This window comes from Chiroxiphia lanceolata, chromosome 4 (genome assembly GCF_009829145.1).
Source record: "Chiroxiphia lanceolata isolate bChiLan1 chromosome 4, bChiLan1.pri, whole genome shotgun sequence".
NCBI lineage: Eukaryota > Metazoa > Chordata > Aves > Passeriformes > Pipridae > Chiroxiphia > Chiroxiphia lanceolata.
In genome coordinates, this window is record NC_045640.1 from 38,183,134 (window position 1) to 38,210,964 (window position 27,831).

General features: G+C 46.6%; 1 long non-coding RNA gene across 1 annotated transcript; it reads left to right on the top strand.

The window, feature by feature from the left end:
* Positions 1–27,831, top strand: LOC116786433. Its single transcript, XR_004356924.1, has 4 exons — positions 1–221; positions 20,088–20,140; positions 24,093–24,187; positions 27,455–27,831. It is a non-coding gene; the product is annotated as an uncharacterized LOC116786433 (long non-coding RNA).

Here is a 27,831-nt window from a genome sequence, read left to right on the forward strand (position 1 = left end):
CAGATACTGCGGGTCACTTCGGCTCAAATGAGGAGAGAAACGGGAGGGAAAAAAAAGGCTTTTCCTCTCTCCTCCCTCTCTCTTCCTCCCGCCGGATCTCTCTGGGGTGTGGGGGGGAGATGGTCCGTGACCGGGCCCTTCCCCACCCAGGGGGCCTAGGCCTCCCCTGTCACCTACGTCCCGCTGCGAGCCCGTCGCCGAGCACGGGGATCCTGGTCCAGGTAAGCGGTGGGCGGCAATGAGCGGAGCCGAGACCGGCGACCGGGGTGGTCCCCAGAGCCCGTCCCTGCTCCCGCGGTCGGATCTCGTTGCCTGCAAGGAGTTGCCCGGAACTGTGCGGCGGCGGAGTCCCCCTGCCCCAGGCGCTAGGAGGGGATGGGAATAGGGGGACAAGGTAAGACCCCTCTCCTTGTCCCGCCTGCCGCGGCAGGAGGCAGCAGCCGGGAGCCGGATCCGCCCAAAGTCCCCGGCCCAGCGGGGTTCGGGCTGCCGGGAGTGGTAACGGAGCGAAGTGAATTTCGGGGCTTTATACGGGGATAGGAGGGAGAGCGGACGGAGTAGGGGAAGGGTAGCCGGGCGGCGCAGGGCGCACACCCACTCGGCTCACCAGGAGGACGGGCCAACTGCGAACCCGGAGGCGCCGCGTCCATCACCGGCACCGGCAGCCGCCACCTCGGTAAGCGGCCGAGGTCGGAGGCCCCCCTCTTCCATTCTTCCCGCTTTTTTTCACCTCTTCGCGTAAATGCAAGAGGCACGGGTTTTAATAGCACCGGGAAATTCGTGCCCCTGTTCGAGACATATAATATGTTTCAACATTCCTGTCCTCCCATCCCTAGAAAATAATAGCGCCCCCCGAGTGCCGAAATCAGAGGCCAAGGAGATGTGATGTCTCCTCCCGGAGCCCTTCTCCCCCTCCGCGCAAGTGGATGATGCTTGAGGGCTCGTTGTGGACTAAGGCTGCATACCCCTCTCCTCCCCATCTCAGAGGACTAATGCCCATGAAATGTCTGACACCAGCGAGGACTCCCGCCCGCGGATGAGACCCCAAAACACTTCGTACGAAAGCGGGGGAGGCATACTGCTCCCGACGGAAGACTTGGCGTGGCAGCCCTGGGGAGGGAGTAACCCCATGCAAAGCGCCCTGGACCTCATTCCCCAAAACTTCCCTCTGGGGGGATGCAACCTGATTATGTTCATGCCTCTTGGAAACGGTTCCAACTAACCACACTCTCGGTCCCTCCTTCCCCAGACTAATTGAAAGGCTTTAATTCAACCACCCCCCTCCCCTTCTCTCTGCCTTTTTTTTTTTTTTTTTTTTTTAAGAGCAAGTCTTGCCTTTAGCAGAAGTATAATTGTGACCCTGCCTGATCCACAGAGCCTCCTGTTGGGAGCAGTTAGCTGTGGTTGCATTAGGCCAAAAGACCTCCCAAGTGGCGGTGGCCTGGGTGTCATAGAAAGGGACTCTGCACATTGTCCATTCTTTCTCATCAAAGTCCCAGGCACCGTGGAGCCAACAGTTTGGTGGAGAAGGAAAATAGTAAACAAGCCTTCCCCCTCCCTTTCCAATCCAGCAGCCCCACGATCTTCCTGGGACGCAGAAAAGGGAACAAACTTTTTCATAACTTCAGCTCTACGGTGTGATTTACATTTCCGGCTTCCCTGTCAGAGTGACAGTGATTTACAGCCTGATAAAAAACACTTTTACAACACCAGAACATGTTCAAGTAGTGGCTTACTACGCAAAAATATTTTAAAATAAGACATAGGCAAGAAAAAAAGATCGTTTTCCTGCCTTTTTCCACCATGGCTTTTTGAAGAGATGAGTGGTTTGAAATTGTAGTGTAGGAAAAGGAAAAAAAAAAAAAAGGCAGGCTCAGGCTGAAGAAAACAGGGATGAAATCAATCCTGGGGGTTTGTTTACAGGGTGTATTTTGTATGTCCACCTTTCTCCTGTTTCTCCAAGGCTTTCGTTTAACTGATACTTCTGATTTGCATGCTCTCCGGTCAAATCCTGCTAGTCTTGCCCCAGGGAGTGCTTTCATTTGGGCAAGGATCTATTGTGTTTAAACAATTTCTTTCTTTTAATAACTCATTTCTTCTCCGGAGTCTAAAATCGGGTAGGTCTGGTAGCGTTTATGAAAGGGGAAGCATCTTTTATTCAGTTGTAATTTCTCTAAACTGATATGGAAAGCTTTTCCAAATACGAGGATAATAGCGTTATCCTTTCTTGCAGAGCATCCAGTTTGTTCCAGCCAGGCTTTTGCACCAGGGCAGGGCAGGGTCTAGAAACTAATGTACAACATCCCTATCCTGGTAGGAACGATAAAGTTTAGTAAATTACAAATATGTGAATTTGGCAGACAGTTAGGGATGAAAATGATCAAACGATAAAAAAAAAAAAAGAAAAGAAAAGAAAAAAAAGAAAGCAATGAATAAACCACATGTAGCAGTTGCTGCTTTCATGACTTTGGTAATTATTTACACCTGAATCATAGTTTACTCCAGCCACGGTTTCAAAAGTAAACCTTTAAAGAATTTAATTATTTCCAGTTTTCGGCAATAGATATAAAAAAAAAAAAAAAAAGAAAAGAAAAGAAAAAAAAAAAGTAGGTTAGTGAGCAACTGCTGTCTCCCGAGCTCTCATAAAAGGGTTTATGTGCATTTCCATCCCGAAGACACAAGCAGCCCCTTCACGTCCCCCCCTCCCCTACATACATGGGCGTGCACTGTTATCTGTACACACACGTGTGCATTTGGGGCCTAATGAGAGTGTGCTGAGCGGAGTCACATGGGACGGTCCCTCTGCGTATACATACATATATAATATAGATATCTATCTATCTATCTATAGATATATATATGTTTGCCTATGCTTGTGCGTTCAGTCGAGGCACTGTATTGAAGCATGTGTGGGTGAACTTCCTAGCTCCTTCCTTCAGCTCTATAATAGCTCTGTTATTTTTACTAAACGATCAGGATGGCTCTACGTGACCCCTCGTCATTTAAAACCATTTTCTATCATTGTACGTGTGCCAAGGAGGGCAGGGAGGTGGGTGGGGAGTGGGGAGGAATCGACAAGTCATTGAGACCAACCGGGAAAGCCTGTGATGTTTTATCTTTATTTAGGCAACGTGTCGTTCGCAGGATGGCCTGGGTTTCCATGCGCGGCAGGGGCATGAAGCACATCCATCCTCAGGAGAGGCAGGCAGGCTCGGGGAGCTCCTATGGCCGAGGGGCAGCTGGGCGAGCACAGGGGCAGGGCAGCGCAGTCGCTCGTTCCCCTTCTGCCGTTTTCTGCGCGTGAATTCGGCATTTCTTGAGAAAGGGAAAAGAAAAAAAAAAAAAAGAAAAAGAAAAAAGAAAAAAAAGAGGCCGTTCTCCTTTGCCGGAGCTTCGCGGCACTGGACCGGGCGGCTGGGCGGACATCAATTGGGGGGCTGGGACTCCCTGTCTCCGCCGGAGCCCTCCTTTCCGTGGGCACTGCGGTGAGCTGCCAGCTGCGAGCACTTTCAATATTTCATTGCTCCTTCTCCTTGAATCGACCGCAGCGTAGATGCATACGCATCCTCCCTCGTGTACGCTGTATCCTGGGGCCAGGCTGGGATTTAAAAGAGCTCCGAAACAGGCACTTTGCCTTTGGGAAACCGGCTTGACTCTAGTGGGGGTCCCGGTGAGAAAGGGAAGAGAGACAAACCCGTGGTTTGGTTTGGACCGTAGGCTTCTGCAGACAGGGGTGTGTCTCTTCCCTGCGCACCCGGGCAGAGGGTGCCGGACTGTGTCCTGGCGGGAGTTCCTCGAACACATCTCCCGGCGGGAGGAGGCGATGGCCAGGTAACCCAGGTTCGCCCGCCTCCGACCCCCTTTCCCCTGACCAGCCCGTACCTGGCACGGCGGGCGTCTGCACCCGCCGAGCGCGGGGTGCCAAAGGAAAGGAAAAATTATCCCAACACAGAGTTTTTAAAATTTATGGAGCTTCAACGGTTTTATACACGCTGCCTCTCCATTACCCAGAGTAGCAAGTCGATGGAGATTTAAGTGTTAGCCGTAGGAATAAAATATGTGGACATCAACGTATATGTGGGGACATGGATAAAAAAGCTGCGCATTGCCCTGGGTTAAGGGCTCACTCCTCAGGGATTTTTCGGTCGTTGGCTCCTACTCTGTGAAAAAGCTGTTAGAAATGATGTTCTCTGCCGGACAACGAATTCGAGATTTTATTAAATTTATTTTTCCCTCCGTTCTTGGCTGTGAGAAGGGAATATCACGCTGGATACAGGGAGACCAGAAGGGACAGTAACTAATTGTAGCTCATTTTCTAAAGGTATATCACTTTAAGCACATACTTCATCGTACTTTTTAATTTGCGATGGCCGATTATCGTAATATATGTCAATACTTGACGTCATTTGCAATTCCATTACTTGCATGTCTTTTTTATTGTTGAAAACAAAGGTATTCTGAATTGTCCAACCCTAAAGAGATTAACCTAAGTAACCTAAGATTGAAAGCATACAGCTTATTAAAGAGGGACAATGATGGTTTCCCCGGCAGCGTCTCACTAAAACCGACAAGAAAAAGAGTTTGAAACATGATAAGGTCATATAATATATTCTGACTGAGTCTGAGCTGTATAGGCATAGAAGGTGTTTAAAACGGTAACATTTTTCTGATGTTTCTTTTGCGCACATATGGTTTGAAACAAAGTGGTCATTTTGTTTAATGGTACACACACACATATGAGCATATATACACACATGCACATATATATATGTGTGTGTATTTGTGTGTGTGTGTATTTCATTCTCGAAGAGAGCTCTGACACCTGTTATAAACTCCAAGACACAAGATCACACTATAAATGCTTTCTGCGATTTTTGTAATAAGCACTCTTCTTGCTACAGAAAAACTTTACTAAGTAAGCATCCTACGAAAACGTCTTCGAGGTTGAATTAATTTTGCGTTGGGACGAAAAATGTGTCTGTTCGACCCCTGTTTCCCAAGTTGGACACCTCCAAGGAGACCTCTGGCAATCTTTTCGCTATTTTATTAAATTCTTTGGAGACCAGATACTGAATTTACTTGGTTGTACTTTGACTTGCTGAACAACGGGGCGAAAGGCATTGTAAAATTAAAAGAGTTCGTGGAGGGAGTCAGAAAAAGTTCTATTTCCTCCATCGCCTACTTGGGGGCTCTCTCCCGGGGTCTTCTGCACCCAGCCCACTAACTGCCCGTCTGTTGCTCCGCGGAGCTGCCCTGGCACCGGGGGTGCACCCGTGTGCCGGGTACCCGTGGAGCCCCCTCTCACGGTGGCGCGGCCCCTCCAGCCCCCACCGGTAGCACCCAATGGACTGGGGCGAACCCTCCGTAATTGTTTTCGCTGCAGATGTTGTCCTGGCATTTAAAGGGCTAAATCCCAACGTCGAGGCACACAGCTGGGGTATGTTGTATCCTATCAATTCATAACAAGGAGGCATTCTGGAAAGACTCGTAAGGATATTTATTTTAAAATGTGTGGTGAAAAGATATATGCTGGGGGGAGGGGAGACAGGGTTGGGCGTCTCGAGTTTTGTTTCTAAGCCAAAACGGTGCAGTTCGAGCTGTGAAAAAATGGTTTCCAGAGAATAGTTCTTTTCTCCTTCTTTTTCCTGCAAGACTTTTTTTGAAGTTCCTGAAGTTTTTAATATTAAACAATATTAATACCAAAATGAATACTTTGGGACCTCTTGTTTTAATTTTGAAGGTCTGGCATGTGTGGGTCTTTTTCTTTTTTTTCTTTTTCTTTTTCTTTTTCTTTTTCTTTTTCTTTTTCTTTTTCTTTTTCTTTTTCTTTTTCTTTTTCTTTTCTTTTTTCTCTTCTCTTCTCTTCTCTTCTCTTCTCTTCTCTTCTCTTCTCTTCTCTTCTCTTCTCTTCTCTTCTCTTCTCTTCTCTTCTCTTCTCTTCTCTTCTCTTCTCTTCTCTTCTCTTCTCTTCTCTTCTCTTCTCTTCTCTTCTCTTCTCTTCTCTCTTCTCTCTCTTCTCCCTCTCTTCTCCCTCTCTTTCTGTCCCTTTTTTTCCCTCTCTCCCTCTCTCTGTGTCACTTTTTTCCCCCTTGTTTTTGAAAACTCCTTCTTTCAGCCGGACTGTGTTCGGGATATTGTTGTTGTGTGTAAAAGAAATAAATTACCCAATAAATAAAGCAGGCTCCTGTTACGACAAGTTCCAAGCCAGAGCAACATTTTATGAGTTAAAAGAGCCCTCGAGGGGAAGAAAAATAAAAAGGGAAAGAAAAAGGCAAAAGCCTTTTACAACAGGATCGCTGTCAGTTGCAGAGGTGTGGGGCAGGGGCGCAGTGCTCATATCGCCCCCAAGCCCCACTGCGGCGAAGCTGTCGGTGTCCTGGGCACTCTGGCGGACGGGGAGGGCACCGTTCCCGGAGAAGAGCACTTGCAAGATCAGCCCTCAGAGTTAATCACCGGCAAACCCTCCGCAGAGCTGACAGCACCGGGAATTGGCAGCTCGGCAGGGCGCTGCAGTTACCTCCACGACGCTTTTCTTTCTTTCTTTCACCTCTACCAGCGTGTTAAAACTATTGCGAAATAGTGAGGGATCGCCTCGTCTCTCTGTGGAGGCTGATCGCTGCCTGCTCACCTTCAACTCAACCGGGTGTTATCCCGGCGGCGGGGAATGCGCCCACGGCTCTTGCCACCCGCCCCGTAGCTGCTGCCTGAGGCAAACAGCAGCGGGAGTCTGGAATCGGTGTCCACCGGGAGCCCTTTTCACCCCGGGCCGGCATCTCCTTACGCGCGGCCAGCGTGCAAACAATGCCAATCCGCTGCCTCCGGGCGCGGATTTTTCTCTAGAAATCGGGAGGGAAATAAGAAAATGCTGGGGGGGGGATGATGCTTGTAGAGAGTCAAAGTCTGAAGACGGTTTGTTCCTTCTGCATATCCTGGGAGGGGTTTTCCTCCGGCCGGGGGGGCCATTCCAGCCGGGAGCGGAGCAGACCTGTCTGCCCGGGGAGGGCCGGGACGGTGTGGGGTGGGCAGCCCCCCGGCCAGCGAGAGCCCCCCGTTCCTCTAATCGATTGCATGTGCCTGCGCTCTTAGCAGCCCCTCTCCGAGCCGCGGCAAATACCGTAACAACTCGCTTGTCATAAATTACAGAGACCTCACCCTGGCAGGGAGATGCCGGGGAGACGTCCGGTTTGTCTGCAGCTTTGGAAGGCACGGGAGGAACCGGCCTTGCTGCTGCCCTGATTTTCCTTTTCCCTGTTTCCTCTTCAGCAGCCTCTTTCATGGAGGGTGATAACGCAATGACTCACTGGCACGTTTCGGTGGAAGGGAGCCTTTTTGTCTCACACCTCCACCCCCCTTTTTTTTTTAAAAGTTGTTAACTCCCGTTTATGATCGAAACGTTACTCTCTGCGTTTTGTTTCGTTCTGGCTGCCATTGGTTGGCCTGGGTTTAATCAGAGGGAAAAAATGCTCGCCACAAATGTAGCTATTGTTTGGCTGGAGAGATGGGGGCAGAAGGAGGAAAGCAGAGAGGACGGAAGACCGTGTGTGACAGTGACGATGGGATCAGCCGATCCGTCTCATGGAACCCTAGTCCTGTGCTCAACCCTTCCCAAAACAGAGCTCTCTCCTTCCGCAACCTGCCCGCAGCAGTATTCAGGGGAGCCGGGGGCATGTTATCTCAGGAACATAATGCTAATAAATGTGCTCAGATGTTGGACATTCCCCTTGCCTGTTTTATAGGGTTTCGCTTGTGGTGCTTAATGGGCTGGGTCACCGGGACTGATGCTAGCAAGGTTATTAGGATTAAGTAACCTAATGAATCGTATGGCCATTAGCGGGCTTTGAAAGAAGGTAGTTTTCCTTGTAAGCTGGTTTTCTGTGTCTTAACACGGGCAATTATTTTTAACTGTCCCTCAATCACAGGTCAGAGGGGGCTTTTTTTTTATTTATTTATTTGTTTAAAACCTCGTTCTGATGCTTAGAAATTGATTTCTGCACAGAAGGAGCCTGTCTCTTTATCTAGTGGTTCTTCGAAACCTCTGGGAGAGCGAGGCGCCGCGGCCGCTCCCGCCCTGTGCCGCCGCCGGTGCCTTTCCCCGCTGCTGGCCAAGGGCATCGCTCAGAACGCTGCTCTGGGGGTGCTTGAGGAAGATTTGCACTTATTTTTCCCATAGAAGGGTTTTTCTTTCTGTGCCTATTGCCCAAGCCAGGTAAGTGATGCGATGCTCGGTTCCCTCTCCAGCGGCTCGCCCCGCACCTCTCCCTCCCTAGGAGCCCTTCTAGGCTTCTTCTTTGGCGGCGGTTTCACCGTCACGCACTCGGGTACCACCACCGGGCCCCGCCGCCCCCCGACCCGGAGGGCGGCACTGGGCCAGCAGGGGCGTAGGCAGGCCGGCGGCACCGGAGCCTGGAACTGCCCGCTCTCCCCAGGACAGCCGGGGCGAGCTCAGGTCAGCAGGAGCTAGCTCTTGGCCATCCTCGGTCTTCTCCGGCAAGGAGAAACGAAATCCTTTAAAAATTTTTCTTTTCTTTTATTTATTTATTTATTTATTTATTTTAAAATTTTGGTCTTTTTGGCCCTGGAGTTTAAGACTTTTTTTTTTCAAACCTCGATGCTTGTCTGCCCTCGAGAAGGTAGAGTCTGAATGCACTGAATGTGGACGCAGGCTAAAGATCGTAATGCTTCTTCAGGGATACCGGGCCAGCGGAGTGAATCTCCACTTTACTTAGAACGAGTGTTAACTGTCGATGCAGTTTAATCAGGTCTGAAATATTTGTCAGTCAATACTGTGGTTCTTTTTTGGATCGTTTACACTCAAAAATCCTGGACGTACTGGTGAAAAAAACACGGGGAAAAAAACGGCAAGAGGGTGTTGGGAGACGAATCCGCAAGCTTTTTTCCGGGTGCCTCTGGGAGCTCGGCAGTGCCTAGGGCGCTCAGCCCTAGGGACTGGGGTGAAAGAACACAGGGGTGTGGGGCTGCAGCGGCTGGAGGCAGAGCAAGGCCCGGCCTCTGCTCCCGGAGCAAAAGAAGACCTTGCCCGGCGAGGCCGGGACCTCTTCTGAAGAGCTGCCACCGAACGACATCTCTCGCGCCCAGCGACATGGCTCTGGAAGGGATACAAGGGCGAGTGGGCTGGTGGTAAAACATAATGGCGTTTTTTCCAGCTCACGGTCAAGCAGCAGAGGGGTATCGCACCTGCCGGGCTGTCTGGCTCCCTGCCGCAGGGAAGGGGCTGCTCCTCGGGGGGCCCGGCGGCAGGAGCAGTGCAAGGTGTCCGCCTGTACAGAAGAGGAAAGCTCCAGCCCGCCTGACTTGGAAAGAATCCACTTTCCCACAGCTTTTTCAATCCCCAATACTTTTCACACCCTGTTAGGAGTTAATACCGCCGAAACCGCTAAACGCTTCCATGCCTAAAGGTACGCCCCGCCAGGGACTGCGCCTGGCGGCCCCCAGACCCCGGGCAGGCCGGGCTGCAGAGGCGGGTAGCGTCGCCAGCCCCGCGGAAAGGGCTCGTTTCCCTGGTGGAAATTCCTCGGATGCCTCGTGATTAGGCTAACACGTCGGGCTGGCTTTCTTTGAAAGGGCTTTGGAGGGCAAGGGAGGAGAAGGATTCCCTGGATACCTTTTGGAAAAGAGCGCGGAGATACTGCCGGAGCCGCGCCAGCTCCCTGGGTAATATTTCAGATGCAAGCCTCTCGGCGTGGAGAGCCGGTTCGGGGTCAGCTATGCTGCCTGGGCTCTGCAGCCAGCACCTCGGGCGGCAGGGAAGCCACACGGGGTGTATGTCAAAAGTAAAATGGATCTTGCCTGTAGCCGACGGATTAACCTTTTTTTTTTTTTTTTTTTTTTTTTTTTTGAGGGGGGGGGGAATATTTTACGTGTCTGTGGTTGAACTCGCACCTTTCAGCCGCCGCCCGCCCCGGCCCGGCAGCCGGTGGCCCTGGGACAGGCCGAGTGCAGCAGCCGCTCTGCTCCGGTGGTACCTGACCTCGCCCGAGCGCCACCACTCCACCCTCAAAGCCAAGGGCAGGGAGAGGGCCGCTCTTTCCCTGAGCTCAACAGAGACTATGAGATAGCTGAAGGCACGTCGCAGGAAAGAGCCGATCGGAGGAGCATTTCCCGTCCTATTTTCCCACTGAAGTAATCACTTGGAAATTCCGGGTCACATTTCTTGTCACTCCGTTCCAAATCTGCAAACATCGTCCCCAGCAAAAGTGCTCTACTAGGGTCTCCCCAGCTCGCAGCGAGACCACTTGTCTTCGAGAAGCTCAAAATTCACCCAGAAAGCCTAATCCTGCAATGTCAGGCGGTCAGGCCAGCTGTGCCCAGCCTTTGAAGCGGTGGGACTTGTAGGCTCTCACTCAGAGCCTGAAGGGGTTTGTTTGGCATGTTTGACCCCACAAAACAAGGGACTTGTCCCCGGCGAAAAGCGAGAGCATCTCTGGAGTCCAGCGCTGCCGTGCGCCCCTCCAGCCCTCCATGCACAAGGATGCGCCTCTTCTTGTATCCCTCAGCTCATCAGCAGCTCTTCTTTTCCAGTAACTCCGGGGAAAGACGAAACACTAGGTCGGTGGGCCCCAAGTACATCATCCCCAGCCCCCAGTGAACGCTCTCAACACTGTAAGCGTTGCAGCATTCCTCAGCTTCACGTTTGCTTTCCGTTCAAAACCCGTTAAAACCTTGTGGCGGGAAAGGGAAATCCGTCAGGAATGTGCACTTGGCGGGACGCTCCATTACCCTGATTTGGCTGTTCCCCTCACCGTCGGGAAATGCCCTGAGGGCTGGGTGCGGAGTGTGCCGCACGGGGAGAAACTGTGAGTGCGGTGCCGGAACAGCTCCCAAGGTACAGGCTGTGGAAATGTATGAGAGAGGCTGATTCCCAGGAGGGGGACGGGATTTCCCGGGTGCCGCTCCTGCCGAAGCTGCAGCCTTCCCAGCAGTTCCTGGGGCCAGACGAGTTACGCTGCCCCGTCCCGGCCTCACTCTGTTTACGTCTCAAGGGATATTCTCGCAAAGGGGCATAGAGAACTCTGTGTATAACCCGGGAGGAGGGCTCTTCGCTTGTGTCCGGGCACAAACGAAAGGACTTACCGGCATTTATCGCTTCCTGTTGAATTTGCAAGCCCTCAGGTTACTTTTCCCCAACCGGAGCACCATCCCGGATAGAATAGGAGCTCTTCTCCCCTCTCCACCCACCCAGCAGAGGAAATCACTGCAGCGGAGCCAACTATCAGATTTAAACCCCCTCAGCAGCCCGAGGCCTTCGATCCCACAGCATCTCTTCCGCCTTTTTTTACTTTCTCTGACGCGACCGAGCGGCGGGCGCCCTTCCCGGCTGCAGGAACACCGCAGGGAGCCTCCACATCGCCCGCTGGTCTCCAGGTCCCGGCGCCTCCCCGCGCCTCTCGCCTGCGCGTGGGGATCCCGATATTCCACGCTCGAGGCTCTCGCCCATCTCAACAGGGCGGATGCCCGTACGGATAGGGCCGCCTCCTCCCTCACGCTCCTCAGCCCTCAGCAGGACCCTAAATCCTGTCGAAAGTGAGGGACCTGCGGTGGGGGTGCTGCATAAACCAGGCAGATGCCCTCACTGTTCACGGGTAACTATAAAGGGTCACTTCTCCCAACCTGCTGCTGGCCGGAGTCTTGAGATTCAATGTAAACCACACCCTGCCCGATAACTAGTGCATTTCAACTCGATAATAGCTTTTATACAAGTAACACGTAGCAAGCTCTCAAATGGAGAGCTAGGAGGACCTTCAGGGAAAGGATGCTCTCTGCAGATGCCAGACGAGGTTGAGAACATCGGGATCCGAGCACGGCAGTAGCGGACACCGCAGCTGGGCGGCCAAGGAGGGCCCTTACAAAGAGCTGTGACCCGCGGAGAGCTGTCACAGCGTACTGCGCACAGCGGCCAACTCCCCGCCTTACGCGGGGCAATGGCAGCGGCACCAGCGAAATGCAGGCGCCCGTATGCTCCGGTTGACCTCACCCTCGGGCCGGCCCCGTCGCGCAGGATACCTTCCCCTTCCCCTTCCCTGAACGGTAGTGGGTGTCGTGCTGCCGCCTTGTACCGCCGCAGCGCAGGCAGGGTGGGAAGGAACCGAGCCGCCCGAGGGGATGCTCAGGTTCAAGGCCGAATATCGTACTCTCCCCACAGCTCAGAGCAGCAGCGGTGGGACCAAACAATCCTCCCTTTCCACCCCCCCGCCCCAGGTGCTTCCGTGGCGGCGCGGCGGGTCCGCGAGGGTTCAGCGGGGCGGGAGGGGGCGTCAAGCCTGGCTGGAGAGCATGTAGGTGCGTGCGTGTGAATGAGTCTTCATAAATATCTCTACATATGTGTGTATAAATACACGCACAGGTACGATTAATTTATGTTGCATTAATGCAGTTGAATAACTATTAGATTGGTTTAGTTACCTTATTAAAGAATAGTGAGTTAGTCTCACAATTTCCCTTCATTTGTTTCATGCGCTTGTAGGTCTGTAAGAAATACAGTCTGAGGAATGTTTAAATATACAGTTTACATGTTAAAAATATAAAACCATACACAAATATACTATATATGTGTAACCACATATCAACATGCATGCATAAATGATGATACGGTGGGATGGGACATGAGATACGAGGTGCTGAGGAGTGATACAGTTTCCCTTTGGATGTGGAGCTCGCGGCAAGGTCTGCCAGGCTCCCCTTCCCAGGGCTGACAGCTGTGGCACCCCAACTCCCTAACCCCGTGGGCCCCGCCCTCCGCGGCCCGTGAGAAGGGGACGGGAATTCCCCGACGCTGCCCCGTGCTCGGGCGAGGTGGGGCAGTGAGACACGAGTGCCTTGTCTGAGAGAAGACAGCACGGTGTCACCTCCGGCCCTCCCCGGCAGAAAGCTGTTTTATCAGAGGAGGCAAGAGGTACCTGAAGTTACGAGAAGATATCTCCCTAATCCCACCTCCAGGCCCCAAGAAAAAAATAAAGAAAAAAAAGTTCGAGACAGCTCCCAGATGGCAGTAGGCAAACGGGATATCTCTCCTCGGTGCATTGTGAAGAGGTGAAGCTGGTTTTCTTTCATGCTTCATTTTGCAAGGCTTTCTCAAGTGCCTCAAAATGCTGTTTCCAAAATTCACGTGGCGCAGACCACCTCCTAATGAAAGAGCCTGCATTTCCCTACCTCTTTTTTTTTCTTTTCCTTTTCTCCTATAACTGCAAGCTGCAGTGTACAAGGGTCATGAATAAATCCATCCGTCCATCCCTCCTTTAATAATCTCCTATAAAGTCACTCTGTAACATAGAACAGTGATTTCAGATCTGAATCATTCGCTTTGTTAAAAGAAAGGATAAAAAAAGTCCAAACCCACCCCTGGAGAGGAAAGGTAAGGAGACGAGAGAAAAGGAAAAGGGAAAGAGAAAAAGGAAAGGGAAAGGGAAAGGGAAAGGGAAAGGGAAAGGGAAAGGGAAAGGGAAAGGGAAAGGGAAAGGGAAAGGGAAAGGGAAAGGGAAAGGGAAAGGGAAAGGGAAAGGGAAAAGGAAAGGGAAAGGGAAAGGGAAAAGGGAAAGGAAGCCCCACCATTTTGATTATTAATATTTTCCCACCTGCGTCTTGCACGAAGAGCCTAGAGCGGGCACAGAGCAAGGCAGAAGGAGCTGCCGAGCCCCTGAAGCCACGGAGCTGGAAGGTCACAGCCATTGAACAGCTCTTCCTTCCCGCGCGGGAGGTGGGGATTGCATTTCAGGTCAAGTACGCGGCCAGGCAGCGGCCAGGCCGGCTTCCCACAGAGCACGGCTGCAGGCCACTCGGTGGGGCAGCGCCTGGGGCAGGCCCGGGGCCAGCGCCTAGAGGAAAGACAGGAGTTTGAGACGGTGCTTCACTCGAGGAAGAAACAATCGCATTTCCAGCGAGGAACAGAGGAAGATCCTAGTCATTAGTGGAAAAAAAAAAAATAGAAGAAGGCAAAAAAGTAAAATAAAAAATGCAAAAAGAAAGAAAAATTAGAAGGAGAACTAAAATGTAAAAGAGAAAAAGGAGTGAGAAAAAAGGTAAGAAAAAATAGAAAAAGGAGAAAAGATAAAAAAGGGTGGGAAAAAAGTTATAATACTGCCTTGTGTGCTGGGGACAGGTTGAATCCTCACCTCGAGTTGCACTGTGTCAGCTCTCATTGCAGCTTGGTGTCTTGGGCTGGCACTGTCCGTTGGGATGAGATCTGGCCTCACGCCTTCGCACGAACCAAACCCAACATCAAAGGGCACGCGATAGGCAATGTGGAGCACACATGGGAGGCTTGTAAGCCTCTTTTGTCAAAATGTGTTTCCTGGTGCTTTTCTACCCTACCAGACCTGGCCTCCCGGTGCCCTCACAGGACTGCAGAGAAGCAGCAGGGACCTATGGACTTCTAGAGACGGGCTGTGCATACATATAGTTTCTCAAAGTGGGCCCATGGAACTGCTAGTTTCCTTGTTTTCTCCATGGTGCTGCAGTGACTTGTGGCAAATTAATAGACATTGTCATCCAGGGGTGTTTTTAATTATCTTTTTTGGCCTCTGCAGATTTAACTCATCTTCTGCTACTTTGCTGTACAAAATAGACACCAACCCAAAATCTGCATCCAAACTCAGCCCTTGCAGTCAATATCTCACCTCTTTGCATCTACATCCCTCCAACCAACATCTAGTTTAGCCAAACAAATCTCCACCTCAAGTCCAAGGGCCTGATGGATATTCCTTTACCCCTGCTGATCTGCCAAGGTCTGGAGGCACAGTAGGATCTGACATGGGTTGTAATGGGAAATGGAGGACTGGTGTGGAACAGATAGGAGATAGTAAATGAAATTAAGACTGCTTGGTTCTGCATGAGTATTCAAGAAAAAGTCTTATAAACATTTTAGGTAATAAATGAAATAAAGTTCTGATTTAGGAGGAAACTGGGAATTCATAACACATTTTAAAGATTATTTATTTTTATATATATATTTTATTTTTTCATTTATTATTATGAGAAGTTATAAAAAACAAGAGCAAAAGGCATCAATTTGTATACTGCAGTATACTACAATAAATGCTACATACTTATTGCTCATTGCCATAACAAATCTAGAGAAAAACTTAATGTCTTGAAATCAAGACATAGAATTTAGAAAGGATTCCCTTATACTGTCTACACCTAGGAATTTCCTATCACTTAACTGAGACACAAGTACAACTCACAAACTTAACAATGCTGTGGATTGGGTGGAAATCTGGTGTTTAAATTTAGACTATTTTTTCATATCATCATGTCTTTACCAAGTAACTCCTCACCACCAGGGAAGTCACTAAGATGCCTGAAGTTCTGCTCCACACATGCACTGAAGCCTTTTGGTCTTGACAGGGCTAAGTACATATCTCACACCTAATCCCATCAGGATTCACAGACAAAGGATGCCTCCTCCCTTCAGGAGCCACTTCTGGCAGTGCACATGTAATGCATGCTCACACAAACAGGGATCTGCACAAAACACAGTGACACCAGAGCACAGTGGGGAAATGCCAGCAGTCCCATTTTTCTGAGTAGTCATGCAAGTATCGAGGGAGCCATCTTCTTCACCTCTCTGCTTTAGGGAATTCACAATCACTGTGGTATGTAGCTTACATAATATCAGGCATCCGAAGGACAGAGACAAGAGATAGTTTTCTTTCTTTTGCACTAAACTCCATGCCACAATTGATTTGGTTCCTCTTTCCTTTTCCTTTCTCCTGTGCCAACACCAGAACAGCTTCTGCCTAGACATTACTATACTGTTACAGACAGTGGGAAGTAGAAATTTAACCTTTCTAAGGAACTGAATGAGGTACCCAGAGCCTCATATATATAAAAAACCTCAACATATTTTTCAGTTTCTAATTTAAAAGATTTATTTTCCACCACCCCAACGCAGGAAAAGACTAAAAGATGTTGAGCTGGTCAATCATCTTTGACAGACCTAGGTAATGCTGAGATGTTTGTGCAGAAAAGTGATGGAAGATTTTGTTCCCAAGAGAAAAAAGGTGGAAGGATTTTTAAACCTCTGATGTGTCAGTCTGTCCTGAAGCAGCTAATGAAGAAGCTTTAGAAAAGGTTCAAACTGGACTGTTCTCTTTGGCTTGGGTGAAGTGGTGATGGACTCTGAGATCCTGGGTAAGGCCAGCCAGTAGCTGTGCTCATGTGACTAGAAACACATGTTCTCAGAGGCACCAGAGCAGGATACCACTTATGCAGGGCACTGTTGGCATGACCTAATTGCAGCTGGAGTCCCCAGGGAGGGCACACACGTCAGACACCTATCCTTCTTGAGGACAAAACCTGCAGGCTCTGTGAAGCCATTTTCTCTGCCACCCGCAGATGCTGCCCCTCCTGTGGCTCCTTACCCTCCCTAGGTTCCTTGTTCAGAGCTCATGTTGCCCTTAATATCTGAAAAATTAAGTCCTTGAAGTTCAGCCTGACCTCACATACAGCCTTTGAAGAGCCAAGCTAAACTCAGTACAGGTGAGGGGGCCTTTGAACGTGCATCTGCATTGCTTAGAGTGAAAGAACTCAAAGGCCCAAACCCATGCACCTATTATTTGCTGAGGCTGCTTGAATAGGGAGTAGAGCATAAGGTCCAGAAAGCACAACTTTTGAGAGATCTGAACCAGTCTTCCTTCTGTTACATGTCAGTAGAGCCTGTCAAAGAAATTTATTCTAATAAATATTTTAAGAACCCAGGGGCAGTGGTAAAACAGAAAACTTAGCGCCTTGCACTGGCAGTCAAACCTAGAGTTCACACAGCTGATCGATAGGGGAGGCTTTGGGGAAGTACAGTTTCTGGTAAAGAAAGGAAGTGTGGAAGTATGGTTCATGTGCCCAAGGCCTTAATCTCCCCCTACCCAACCCCCATACAAATAACCACATAATTTGTAATTATTAATTACAGTTGGAATTGTCTTGACTTTTAAAAGACTTTTCTCATTAGACAACATTTTATTCCTTGTAAAGCATATTATTGATCTTAATATGCAGAAAATGCCATAGCTAGCAACTCAGAATATCTGTGCCATTTTTGCTAAACAATGAGAATTGATGAGGTTTGGCAGGACATTAAAATATTTAACACTATAACTTTGAAAAGTCTTTTATGTGTTTGTACTAATAGGAAAATCTTTTAACAGGAAAAATGTTTTTCTCTGCTCCACTAAAAACTCCAGTGAGGGATGATTCTATTTGCATTAAACCCAATGGGAGGCTTGTTACTGACTTCAAAGTCAGTTCCAAGAGGGACTCCAGTTTGGAAAATCATGACTAGAAAAAAAAAAATAAATCTCAGACTTTTAGTTACATGACTAGTGCCATTTAAATTAGCATTTAATTACATGCCTTAACACTTCAGACTGTTTGGGGCCAGGGCATTTGGCTTTGCCCAGAAAAGTTGCACACTGCCAGCCCGAGTATGGTGGATATGTTAACTCTTACTGTATCATGTCATCTGAAATATGGGAGCTGGACCAGGTGATGTGCCCAGGGAAGTCACCGGCCTGTATCACTTAGCTCTAAGAATCTACTTTAGAGACACTTCTTTTTTTTTTTTAATTATTTTAACTGTCCAGATCTGTTCTCCCTATAGAAACCTGGCTTGCAGGGCTCAGTCCTGGTACCTGGGCTGATTTGGTGTTTTTACAGCATTATGTGTAGGGTACAGAGCTTGGGTGAAATTGTACAGGAGGCAGCAAGGTATCCAAAAACCAGAGCATTGCTACAGAGAAGATTACAATACCTAAATAGGTAACTGTGAGAGGGAAAGCACTTCTGGTTCAATTACTTGACTCAAGAAGGAGTATTTGCCAGCTGGATAAATTTCTACATTTTTGTTCATTGTGAGCTGCTTAAGGGCTGTGGCAGAACCCTGGTGAAATGGGGCTATCCTCACCTAAGGGCTGCAAGAGTCCTAAGTACTCTGGGTACTCCTCAATCCAGTGAGCCTGAGCATTGCCTCAGGCTGGTGCATGCCAGTACTAAGCCCTGAAACATGTATGTCCTCTGGCTCTGTGTATTTGCATTTAAGATGAAAGAGTAAAATTATTTAGGCTACCTAGACAGCCTAAAAGAACATTGCGATGCAAAGGAAACTGGAAACTTCATTCCTATCTTCATTTTTCTGTACTGAGCTCATGTGAAGGTACTCTGATCCTCTCAACACTGAGCACAAAAATTCTTCTTGCTTGCATTTCTCTTAAAAGCTCTAAGGCCAGAGCTCAGGGTCCTGTTAAGGCCTCTTGGACTTTTGTAACATTAAAAAAAGGCTGGTACACTTCATTTTTACTATGCCGCTCATCCCCAAGTTTTCAGGAGGTGGGCAACTAAATCATGAGCATCGTGTTATTTGCAAAGATCAGAATTGCTTTCTTTCAAATTGCAGTCTTTCCTTTAATCCCAGAAGGCAGCATCTCTTGTAAATGACATTAGGAAAAGATCAAAATGTAAAATTGGTATACTGTAATCGTATTTATTTCTATACACAACAAGCTAAAATGCTGGCATCTTTTAATAGCTTTTTCCATATTGGACTCTTTGTTTGGTTGTGGTTTTCCTGATGTATCCTAGTAACATGTTTAGTTAATTTATATTGTGTGTATGTGTAGACAGATATACACACATCCATATGTATGCACACACATAGTCCTCATTAAGTAAGTGTTAAACCTCCCACAGCAGAGTTGGGTTTGGAGGGCAATAGGGCTGAAAACTGCAAGTCTGTTCCTTTTGCAGAGGGGCTGCAGAGACTGCTCCAAGGAGGCGCACAGTCCCCAGCGGGGATCTGGAGCCCCCGCACCTCTGTTGTGAAGCTTCCTTTGGTGTGTGCACCCCAGGCAGGATTAAAATCCTTATTTCTCACTGGGAGCAAAGTGCCATGTTTATAAGCTCTCCTGAGGAGGTGGGTGCATTGTGCCCCATGCCTCACTTGCACGTGCAGAGCCTGAAGCGCTTGGCCAGTCCCTTGGTAGCAGAGGGATTACTTGCACATACATTAGCGGTGTGAGGACTTGAACCTTAAATTGTTAGAGAATCTCAACTGTTGCAAGACAAACTGCAAATGCAGAAATATTTGGCAGATGATGAAGAAAAGGATTCCACATATTGCACAGTAAACCTACTTATCTGCTGTTAGAAGACTCACTCTTCAAGAAGTCAATCCTAGCCATTTCTGCCTTTATTAAAACAAGCAAGCGCTGACTCCAGGGCTACAATACACACTCTTGGAAAAGCTATACACTCCTTATTCTCCTTTTTTTCCAGGCCCACAAGAGCAAGTCCTGCACTGTTGTATTTACTCTACAGCAAAACTCCTTTCAAGGAAGATTCTGCAGACCTAAGGACTGAGGAGTCAGGACTGGGAATAAGGAAAGGAATGAATAACTTCCTCCATAGCTGGGTTAGAAAAAGCCAGCTGCTTTCTACAGTCAAGCTAAAACTAAGAGGAGATGGTCTGCGGTTAAGAAACATGAGGGAAAATTTTCACACCAAATGTGAAAAATGAGAAATTGCTTTAATATATCATAGCTTGCCATAAAAATATGATATGTCTTCCTTTCCAGCTTTAAAAGAAGACTTTTAAACTCTACTGTCTTTGATTTGTTAAGGCAACTTTATTTTTTAATTCATAAATCCTTGAGAAAGCATAATGAAGCCCTTGATATTTTTATTATTTTGATTAGTGCTTCATTGTATAAGGATCTGATTATTGAAACATACACTAAATATTGCACAGTGAAATGTCTTGTGACTTATTCAATATATAGAAAAAATGTGAGATTGCAAAACTGGTATTCAATTTTTTAATAAAAAACGCACTTGACCACACATTTCTTTGCTTTATTTTCTCACTTATTGTGTATATATTTGAAGAAAAATGTCTGTGTCTGTTGCATATCATCTATCTAACACTAGAAACTGATGCTGTTATTAATAAGTTACTGAGAAAAATAAACCAGTTTGCACTTTGATTTCTATCACTCCTGGTGAGTGATTCTTCTGGAATAAACATAGCTCTAACACATGTAAACAACACAGGAAACTAATAACAAAATTCTTTGGATTTATTTCAGATGCCACATACTTCATGTAAATATATGTGGCTTTCAATTTCAATGATTTTCCAGTAAGTAATAAACTTTTCTCATTAAGCATTCCCTTTAACTAAACATTTATTACTTTATAAGTGTTATTTCAACTAAATCAAGTGGATGTTCTTGGTAAATTAATGCAACAGATCTGTTCAACCATAGAAACAGGGTGGCTTTTTTTGAGTTTGGGAAACTGAGTTTCTATTTAAACTTCAAGGGAAAGAGATGCAGTACAATATGTTGATTTTTAATGTGAAAAATGTTGATAATATATTTTTTAATTAATCTACCTTTCTCTCATAAGCTCAGTGGTAAAACATGGGAAAAATTCCATCAGTTGGATAAAGTTATATATCTGGTCCATGAACCTTGAGTTAATAGCTTTGCACAGAACTTGGTTGGGTGGTTTTTTCAGTACCAGTTGTGATTAGTCATTATTCTCCTGGAAGAATGAGTGGGGTATCTTTTCTGAAAACAGAATTCTTTCAAGTGTGCAATTTTAAGAACATACGGACAAAAATATTTTACGTTTTCTGTGCTTACAGAAAAAACATACTAAGAAACATTTTGTACTCATGGCAGTCATAATATGTGTCTGAATTCTAACAAATTTGTTGGCACCAGTATTTGTGGGGACTTTGCAGCTTAGAAAACTCACTCCCAGGTGTTTGGGTGCGCAGCTTATGATGTGAAAAAGCCCTAACACAACATAGAGGTTTAGTGTTGGACACAACAGCACCTTCATTGCCCTTCCTTACTCGAGAAACTAGGAGCAGACTCTTTGGGGGGTCAACAAGGGGGACCATGGGAACCAGCCTCTTCTCAACCCGAACTTCAAGCATTGGGCTGAGTTCAGAGAAGACCACGGTGCCACTGCTGTGTGTCCTCTGCTCACACGGCACTTGGCTGATGTTGGTTCCTTTTCCAAGAACCAGGAGGAGGTGGGCAGTGGCATGACGCAGACACCTCTTCCTGTCAGGGGTCACTAGCACTCAAAGGGGCTGCCGGCTGTGAGGCCTGTGGGAGAGGTTTCCTTGCTCTGCCCACGTCAGATGTCAGCGCCCAACCCAGTATTTAACATGAGTGCTAGGCTTCTGGATCTTATCTCTTAATGATGCACAGGCTCTCCTTGGGGGATAGTGAATCACCACATTTCTTGAGTGCTAGCTCACAACCAGCAGCACTTATTATGGGGATTGCATCGGCCAGGAGTCTTCATGAGGTGACATTAGCTCTGATCACAGGACTCAAGGGCTAAAATCTATTAACTCAAGATGCAACAGGTTTTAGTTTCTTTTGGTTCTGTTTGGATGAATTGGATTTGCTTCAGACATGACTCATTGCCACTTCCTGCATCTCCATGATAGTTCCTGCAAGACCCTCAGCTGTGGAGCATGCTTGCACCCACTTCAAACATAATGCAAATTCTCATGTACATTTTTCATACTGAGGCTTAATTTGAATTAAACATGGCAGGCCAGAGGGTATGCAGTAGACATCCTTGGTTCTCTTAGTAGACTGAAAAGAGAATTACAAAGAAAAAGAAAAAAAAGGGAGTGAAAAAAGGCAGGAAAAGAAAAAGGAAAAAAAAAGAGAGAGAGAAAGGAAAGGAAAAAAACCCCCCTCTGATATATAAAAGAAGTCGTCAAATTCCAAAAGCTCACAGGAAGCCAAATTCTCCAGGCATAAGAAAAGTGACATTATCCAAATGAAACCTTAGCACAGCATGGAAATGTGATGAAGAGTAGGGCTGGTATTTTCAGTGAGGCTATAGACATATATGTAAATACAATCAAATTGGGAACACATTCTAGGGATTAAAGAGATCTGCGTAGCACTAGAAGAAAGAAGCAGCAGATGTAACTGCTAACAACAAAAGAAGGGATTTCTGGCCAAAGTTCAAGATTTTCTTACACCCAAGTTCATTGTTGCAAATTAATCTGGACACAGTAAATAATTTGTAGTGACTTGTAGATCCAATTTTTTTTTGTTGTTATTCATGAACTAGCTACCATTTACCAACATGCTGACTTTTATAAATGAGTTCCTTCAGAGCCATTCAGCAAACACAGAACACAGATGTATTTCCATCTAGGCAATGTCACTGCTCTATTAAACTGAGCCACTACAGTGGCTGTGAGATGGGCAATGACCAAAAAGCACTGATGACTGAAGATGAAAAAAAAGATCTGAACCCTGATGAGCAGATTTCCAGCAGCAGAGAGGCACGAACTCCCATGAAGCTGATCAAGCTTTAAGGAGGTCCCAGGCATCATGCTTCACATAAGCCTCTCTTGATGAAGGAGGGGAGGTACCAGATGGGGAAGACACTGGGTGGAGCAACGGCCTCGGAGACAAGACCTGTCAGGATAATCCAAAACTGATTTTCATTTCTGGTGTCTGTAGCAAGAGCTCACTGGACATCTTAGCAGTAGGTATTAAACAATCTATTAAAATTGAGCTCTTTAATTAAGAAATTTTAGCAGGTCAAAATAGGCACTAAAACAGTGATAAATAAGTCACCTCAACTTCCACACATAGTTGAGAACATCCTGAACACACAAGAAGAGTGCTCAGCCAAAATTAAACTGGAAGTAAGACCCACCTTGACAAGTCTCTTACTTCTACTGGCCACCTGAGATACATCAACAGTATTTTCAACATTATTAATGTAACACTCCTGTCTGTGTGTTGTGAAGACCTGAAGCCTGATGGGTTAAGGAAGAAATGTTGTATTCAATGTCCACACATACTCCACAGGTCTCCACAGCAAATGATGCAGTTTGTCAACTTAAAACTAGTTAAAAATTAGGAAAGCAAATGCAGAAGACAGTCCATTACTGCCTGCAACAAGGGGATCTCTGTCTCATGTTGTTTGGTGATCCTGAAGGAGAAAGGGCTGCCATACTGTCCCAGTGGGAGATGAAGAAACAAGTATGTTCTGACCATCATTATTTTTAAGGGACTGGCAGCAGCAGATCTTTTAGATCTGGGAGAAAAGGAGCCATGGGGTGGTGAGAAAGTAGAATTTCTCTGGTTCCCAAGATGGTCTTCTATGCCGATGCCTTAATCCAGCAAAGCCATGTGCAGGGCTTACCCTGTGCTGGGTCTCACTGTGGCAGCCTGGTCACGTGGTGCTGTGCCAGACCTAAGGGATCACCAGCATGGGGACCTGGGTCTGCCAACCCACGGCCATTGTCCCATGGCACTAGGCAACTGCTCTACTCTCTCTCGCTTGTGGTAAACCACTGTGTTACCTCAGACTGAGCTCAGACCACAAGCCCAAGTTCTCATCATCTTTACACTGGGAATGGCAGTCGATTAAACAATGAAAAAATAAGACTATTTGTTCTATTTGTTATTCAGACTGAAAGTCCCACTTTGGCACACAATACTTTCATTTTTGTAAGATCCTGTTCTGTTAAACAAAAAAGGAGCAGATAAAGCAACTTTATATATAGATTTGCACCACTCTTTTTAAAGTCTACATTCAAGCATTGCTATTAATGATCCAGGATGCTAACTACTATTAATATCTTATTACAAAAGCTTTTCAGCTTGCTTTTAACAAAAGAAAAATCTGGTTTAATATAAGAAGCCTGAAAAATTGCCAACTATAAAAGAACATCATTCTCTCTTTTTACTTTTTTTAATTATTTGAAATGCTTCTGAATTCCCAACATAGTTATTGAGATCCAAGGTTATGATCTAAGAGAAAAGTTATGTTCATTTAATTAAAGTAGTCTTTTACATTTTTTAGAAAAGTTACTTTTGAAACATTCATATTGCCATTTATGAGCTTTGGGAGGACAAGGGGCTCTGGGGATTGCTAATAACATACAGATAGCCATGTGTTACTCTCACCTCCGCTGTTTCCCTGAGACGGATTCTTCACTGCTTGTGCCATGTGCAAAGTAATAATAATCTATGTCTGTTTCATGGACCTTTTCAATTTGTGTTGCAAAACACTTAATGTTTATGTTGCAGATGGGAAACAGAGGCACAGAAGATGACCTGAATTGTCCCAGGGGGTCAAACTACAGGCTAGTGGCAAAGCTTGTCCTTGAACAATACCTTCCCAAGTGACCTGTGATAGGTTTAAAATGCTATCACATGAAATTTCTGACTCCTCTGCAACCCATTGATACTCCAAATGCAATGAATAGAGAAACACATTCACTGATTTCAGTGATTTATACTGCACTGAAAAGAAAGTTAGAGTGTATGGTCAGCATGATTTAAAAAAAGCAGTAAGAGATCATCATCAGCTGGTATTTAATAAGACATCAGTCTGGCAATTTCATCCCACCTTCAAACAGACAGTTGTCTTCAGAGCAATGTTCTGGTCACTCTGGGAACTGTATAAATGCAGCCACAGCATGCCAGTCAGCCATTCAGCCCCATTGGTACCGCATGCTCTTCCTTGGAATTCCATTTTATACCTACTACATTGTCAGAGTAAATGGAAAACTGAATAAAAAATCCAAATCTGCACAACAACATGAAGAAACTCATACAAAGGGATCTCTGGGTCTCACCAGTCAAATGGCGAAACAGTTTGATTTTCTTCTCTTCCTCAAAAGTTAAACCATGCTGACCTCCCTCAGAGTCACAGATGTACTTACGAGGTCTAGCTCCGTGCCTAATTGCCAGAATGCTGTCTATGTTGAAGCCTATTTTTAAATAACTTCCCTTCCATCTTTGAAATCAAAGAGAGAGTATGTGATGTAAAGAACAGCCTAGGTCCAGATAAAGTTTTAAAACTTATAGAGAGGAAGTAAACGACAAGTAAAGGAAGAGAAGGATGGTCTAGCAGCCAAGATAAGGCTCATAAATTCCCCAGGTTTAAGGGAAGAGGAGTTTTTCAGAATGCCAACCCTGCACATAATGTGGGTCACTAAATTTCACCCCATCAGGCCTGTGATGAATTCAGACTGACTATGGCATTACTGGTATTGGTTCCAGCTTTATTTTGTTATAGCCTCAGTGAAAAACTAGCCAAATCCTCATTGCAATGAAAGAAAACTGTCTGGAATGGGGGTGGAAATGCAGTGAAAGTAAACAAAAAAAGCTTTCATCAGAACCGTCTGGGATGAGAACCATGTCAGGGTCAAAGCTGGAGGATCAAAGATTGTGTCTTATAGTGTCTTGTGAGCCAGCCTCGCTAGTGACCCACATGGTAGTGTGACTGCTGGAGCAAACGTGTCTTCCCTGCCAATGACGGGAGAGCAGCTTACCTTGCCCATGTAGGCAACACAGATAAACACAAGTGCAGACCCCCCATGCGGGGGAACTGGCATGTAGACTGTGGGCTGTGCATGCACACCCATAGGCACAGAGCTGCTTTTCCTCCTCATGCCTGAACTGCATTGCAACCCCCTGGAAGCATCACTCCTCCAAAAAGGCTGGGTTTGTACCAGAATAACCCTTTTTTTGTCTGTGAGTCACCTCAAATGTCACGTCTTCGAATGGCAGGAGTTCTGTGTGTGTTTCCATGCCCCGGTAGCGCAAAGGACTGGGGAGAAAAAGTAAAATCAGGGCAGAAGCCTCCCTAAATCCATCATTCCTCTCTGTGATTGGTACCATTGCAACAGTTTGCAGGGGAAAAGCAAGGAATGTATCAGATGGAGACAAAACAGCAAGAAAACATTGCAATGTAAGACATCTCTTGACCATATACAGGTTCGCTTTCTCTCTACAGGCTCTCCTTCTATTTTAAATACAGCACCTGGTGCAAGCCTGGCGTGCAGATGGCCCTGCCATGGTGCTCGGAGTGTGCAGCCCTCCCAGTCTGGCAAGCAGCTGTTTCAGTTTCTTTTTGCCAGGCAGCCAGTTCAGGATCATTTTTACTTTTCTTTACTCTTTTCTGCTCCCTCTGTACTGAGCCCTATCCTCCGCAATGTAAATTGGAAGAGCAGATGTATAATCTGGGAAATTTTCCACATCCATCTTTTAAATAGGAAGGTGGATAAGCTAACTCAGCTCTTTAGGGCCCCAGTTCGGAAAAAGCACTTTAAGCACATGCTTAAGTCATGTTGATTTAGGAAAAGCAAAAAAGGCTGGTGATTTCATAGGTCTTAAACACATGCTTATGTGTCCTTCCTGAAGAGCAATATGCACCTGAACAGTGGCCCGATTATGCCAGTGCAGAAGGCACAAAAACAAGTGTTCACTGTAAAATACAGAAGCCAAGTAATGTCCCAGTTTAGCTCTTTACAGTGGTCACAGTTTCATTAATTTTTGAGCTCAAAGAAATGTGCTGACTCTAGAATTAGTACTGGGGTGTACAAAGTCAAAAGCAAATATTTAAATCCTGGTCATCCCCCAATCTTCCAAATTTTTCCTCTGCCAATGAACTCCTGCAGTCCTTATCCCTAAGTAAAAGTGTTGATAGAATTACTCGAACAGGCTCATTCAGATTTTAGGAAGGAGAAAATGAAAATAGTAAAGGATTCCTCACTAAGGATGGTTTCCACGAGATGCTGAGATGAAACGTTGCAATACCACAGAGAAATGTGGTACAGCATAGACAATTTTGCTTGTCAGTCAACTGGACTTGGAAATGGGCAGCAAACTAGTGTGAGCTGCTCCCTGGAAGGACTGAGTGAGCTATGTGTGATGCAATGGTTGTCCTCTCCCACATGTATTTTTGCATGCTGTTTTCTCTTCTGCCTAGCACCTGTATACAGCCTTCCCCTCTCCTTGCCCCTAATCTGCCCCCCAACAAACCCCATTCTTATTGTTCCTCTGCAATAACAAGAGACCCCTTTTCTCTGGAGGACACCGTGAGAAGCTACACTTGCCTCTCAATCCCCAACTTTTAGTCTTCTCAGCAATGACTAAAGGCACTTTGCAGACTGCCTTGTCTGGAACACCTTTCAGTGCCCCAGTGTGACTGAAAGGCGGGGAATCTGCCCTAGCCCAAGAAACTGTCTCATCATTGTTCCCACAGCCCTGTCACTGGCTGTCTTCTTTGGTCTGTTGCCCACTTAGCTCCAAGGCACAGACTCTTGGTGGCACAGCATGAGCCTGGCATCTGCACCAGCTGCTCGTAATGCAACATGTAGAAATCTCATCTGGGTATTGCTGACATGTTCTCCCAAAATGCGTGACAAACAAAGCAAACAAATGAAGAAGAACTAGCTCCTGGGCAATCATCACCCATCATCAGGGTCCCCTTTCCAGGAAAGCAGACTTCCAGCTTTCATAACTGCTATGCCACAGATCAATAAACACAGAGATACAAGTAAATAGATTTAGCTTATGTCAGAAGCCTGTTGGCTCATGATTTCTGCCAAGAGGTTGCTGTGAAAGTCTCTGACTTTCACTTGTTTTGTATTGTCTTTCAGGAAGATCTGAGGAGAGCAGAGAGCCAAGGCCCACCTCCACAGTCTTGATACACTGAAGCCAGGTATCAATGGGCACAAGTCAAAACAAGGAAGGAAGAAGAAATTTGGCTGGAGAAATCAATATGGAGATATTTTCACTTTGTCTTTTTGCCTTAATCATAGATTGTAGCAGATTAATAGAGATCAGCTTTCACTGCAGCTGCTTATACTGTACTTGACCTATACAGAAAGAATTTGGTCCCTAAGCCTGGAAGTTAGGCACCCTTGCCTAGCTCTGATTTCTCTCAAATATTTTTAATTAAACAAGGAAGGAAAAAAGTGAACTGACAGTTATGAATAATGAAGTGGGAATGGGCTATGAATACAACAAGAACTAA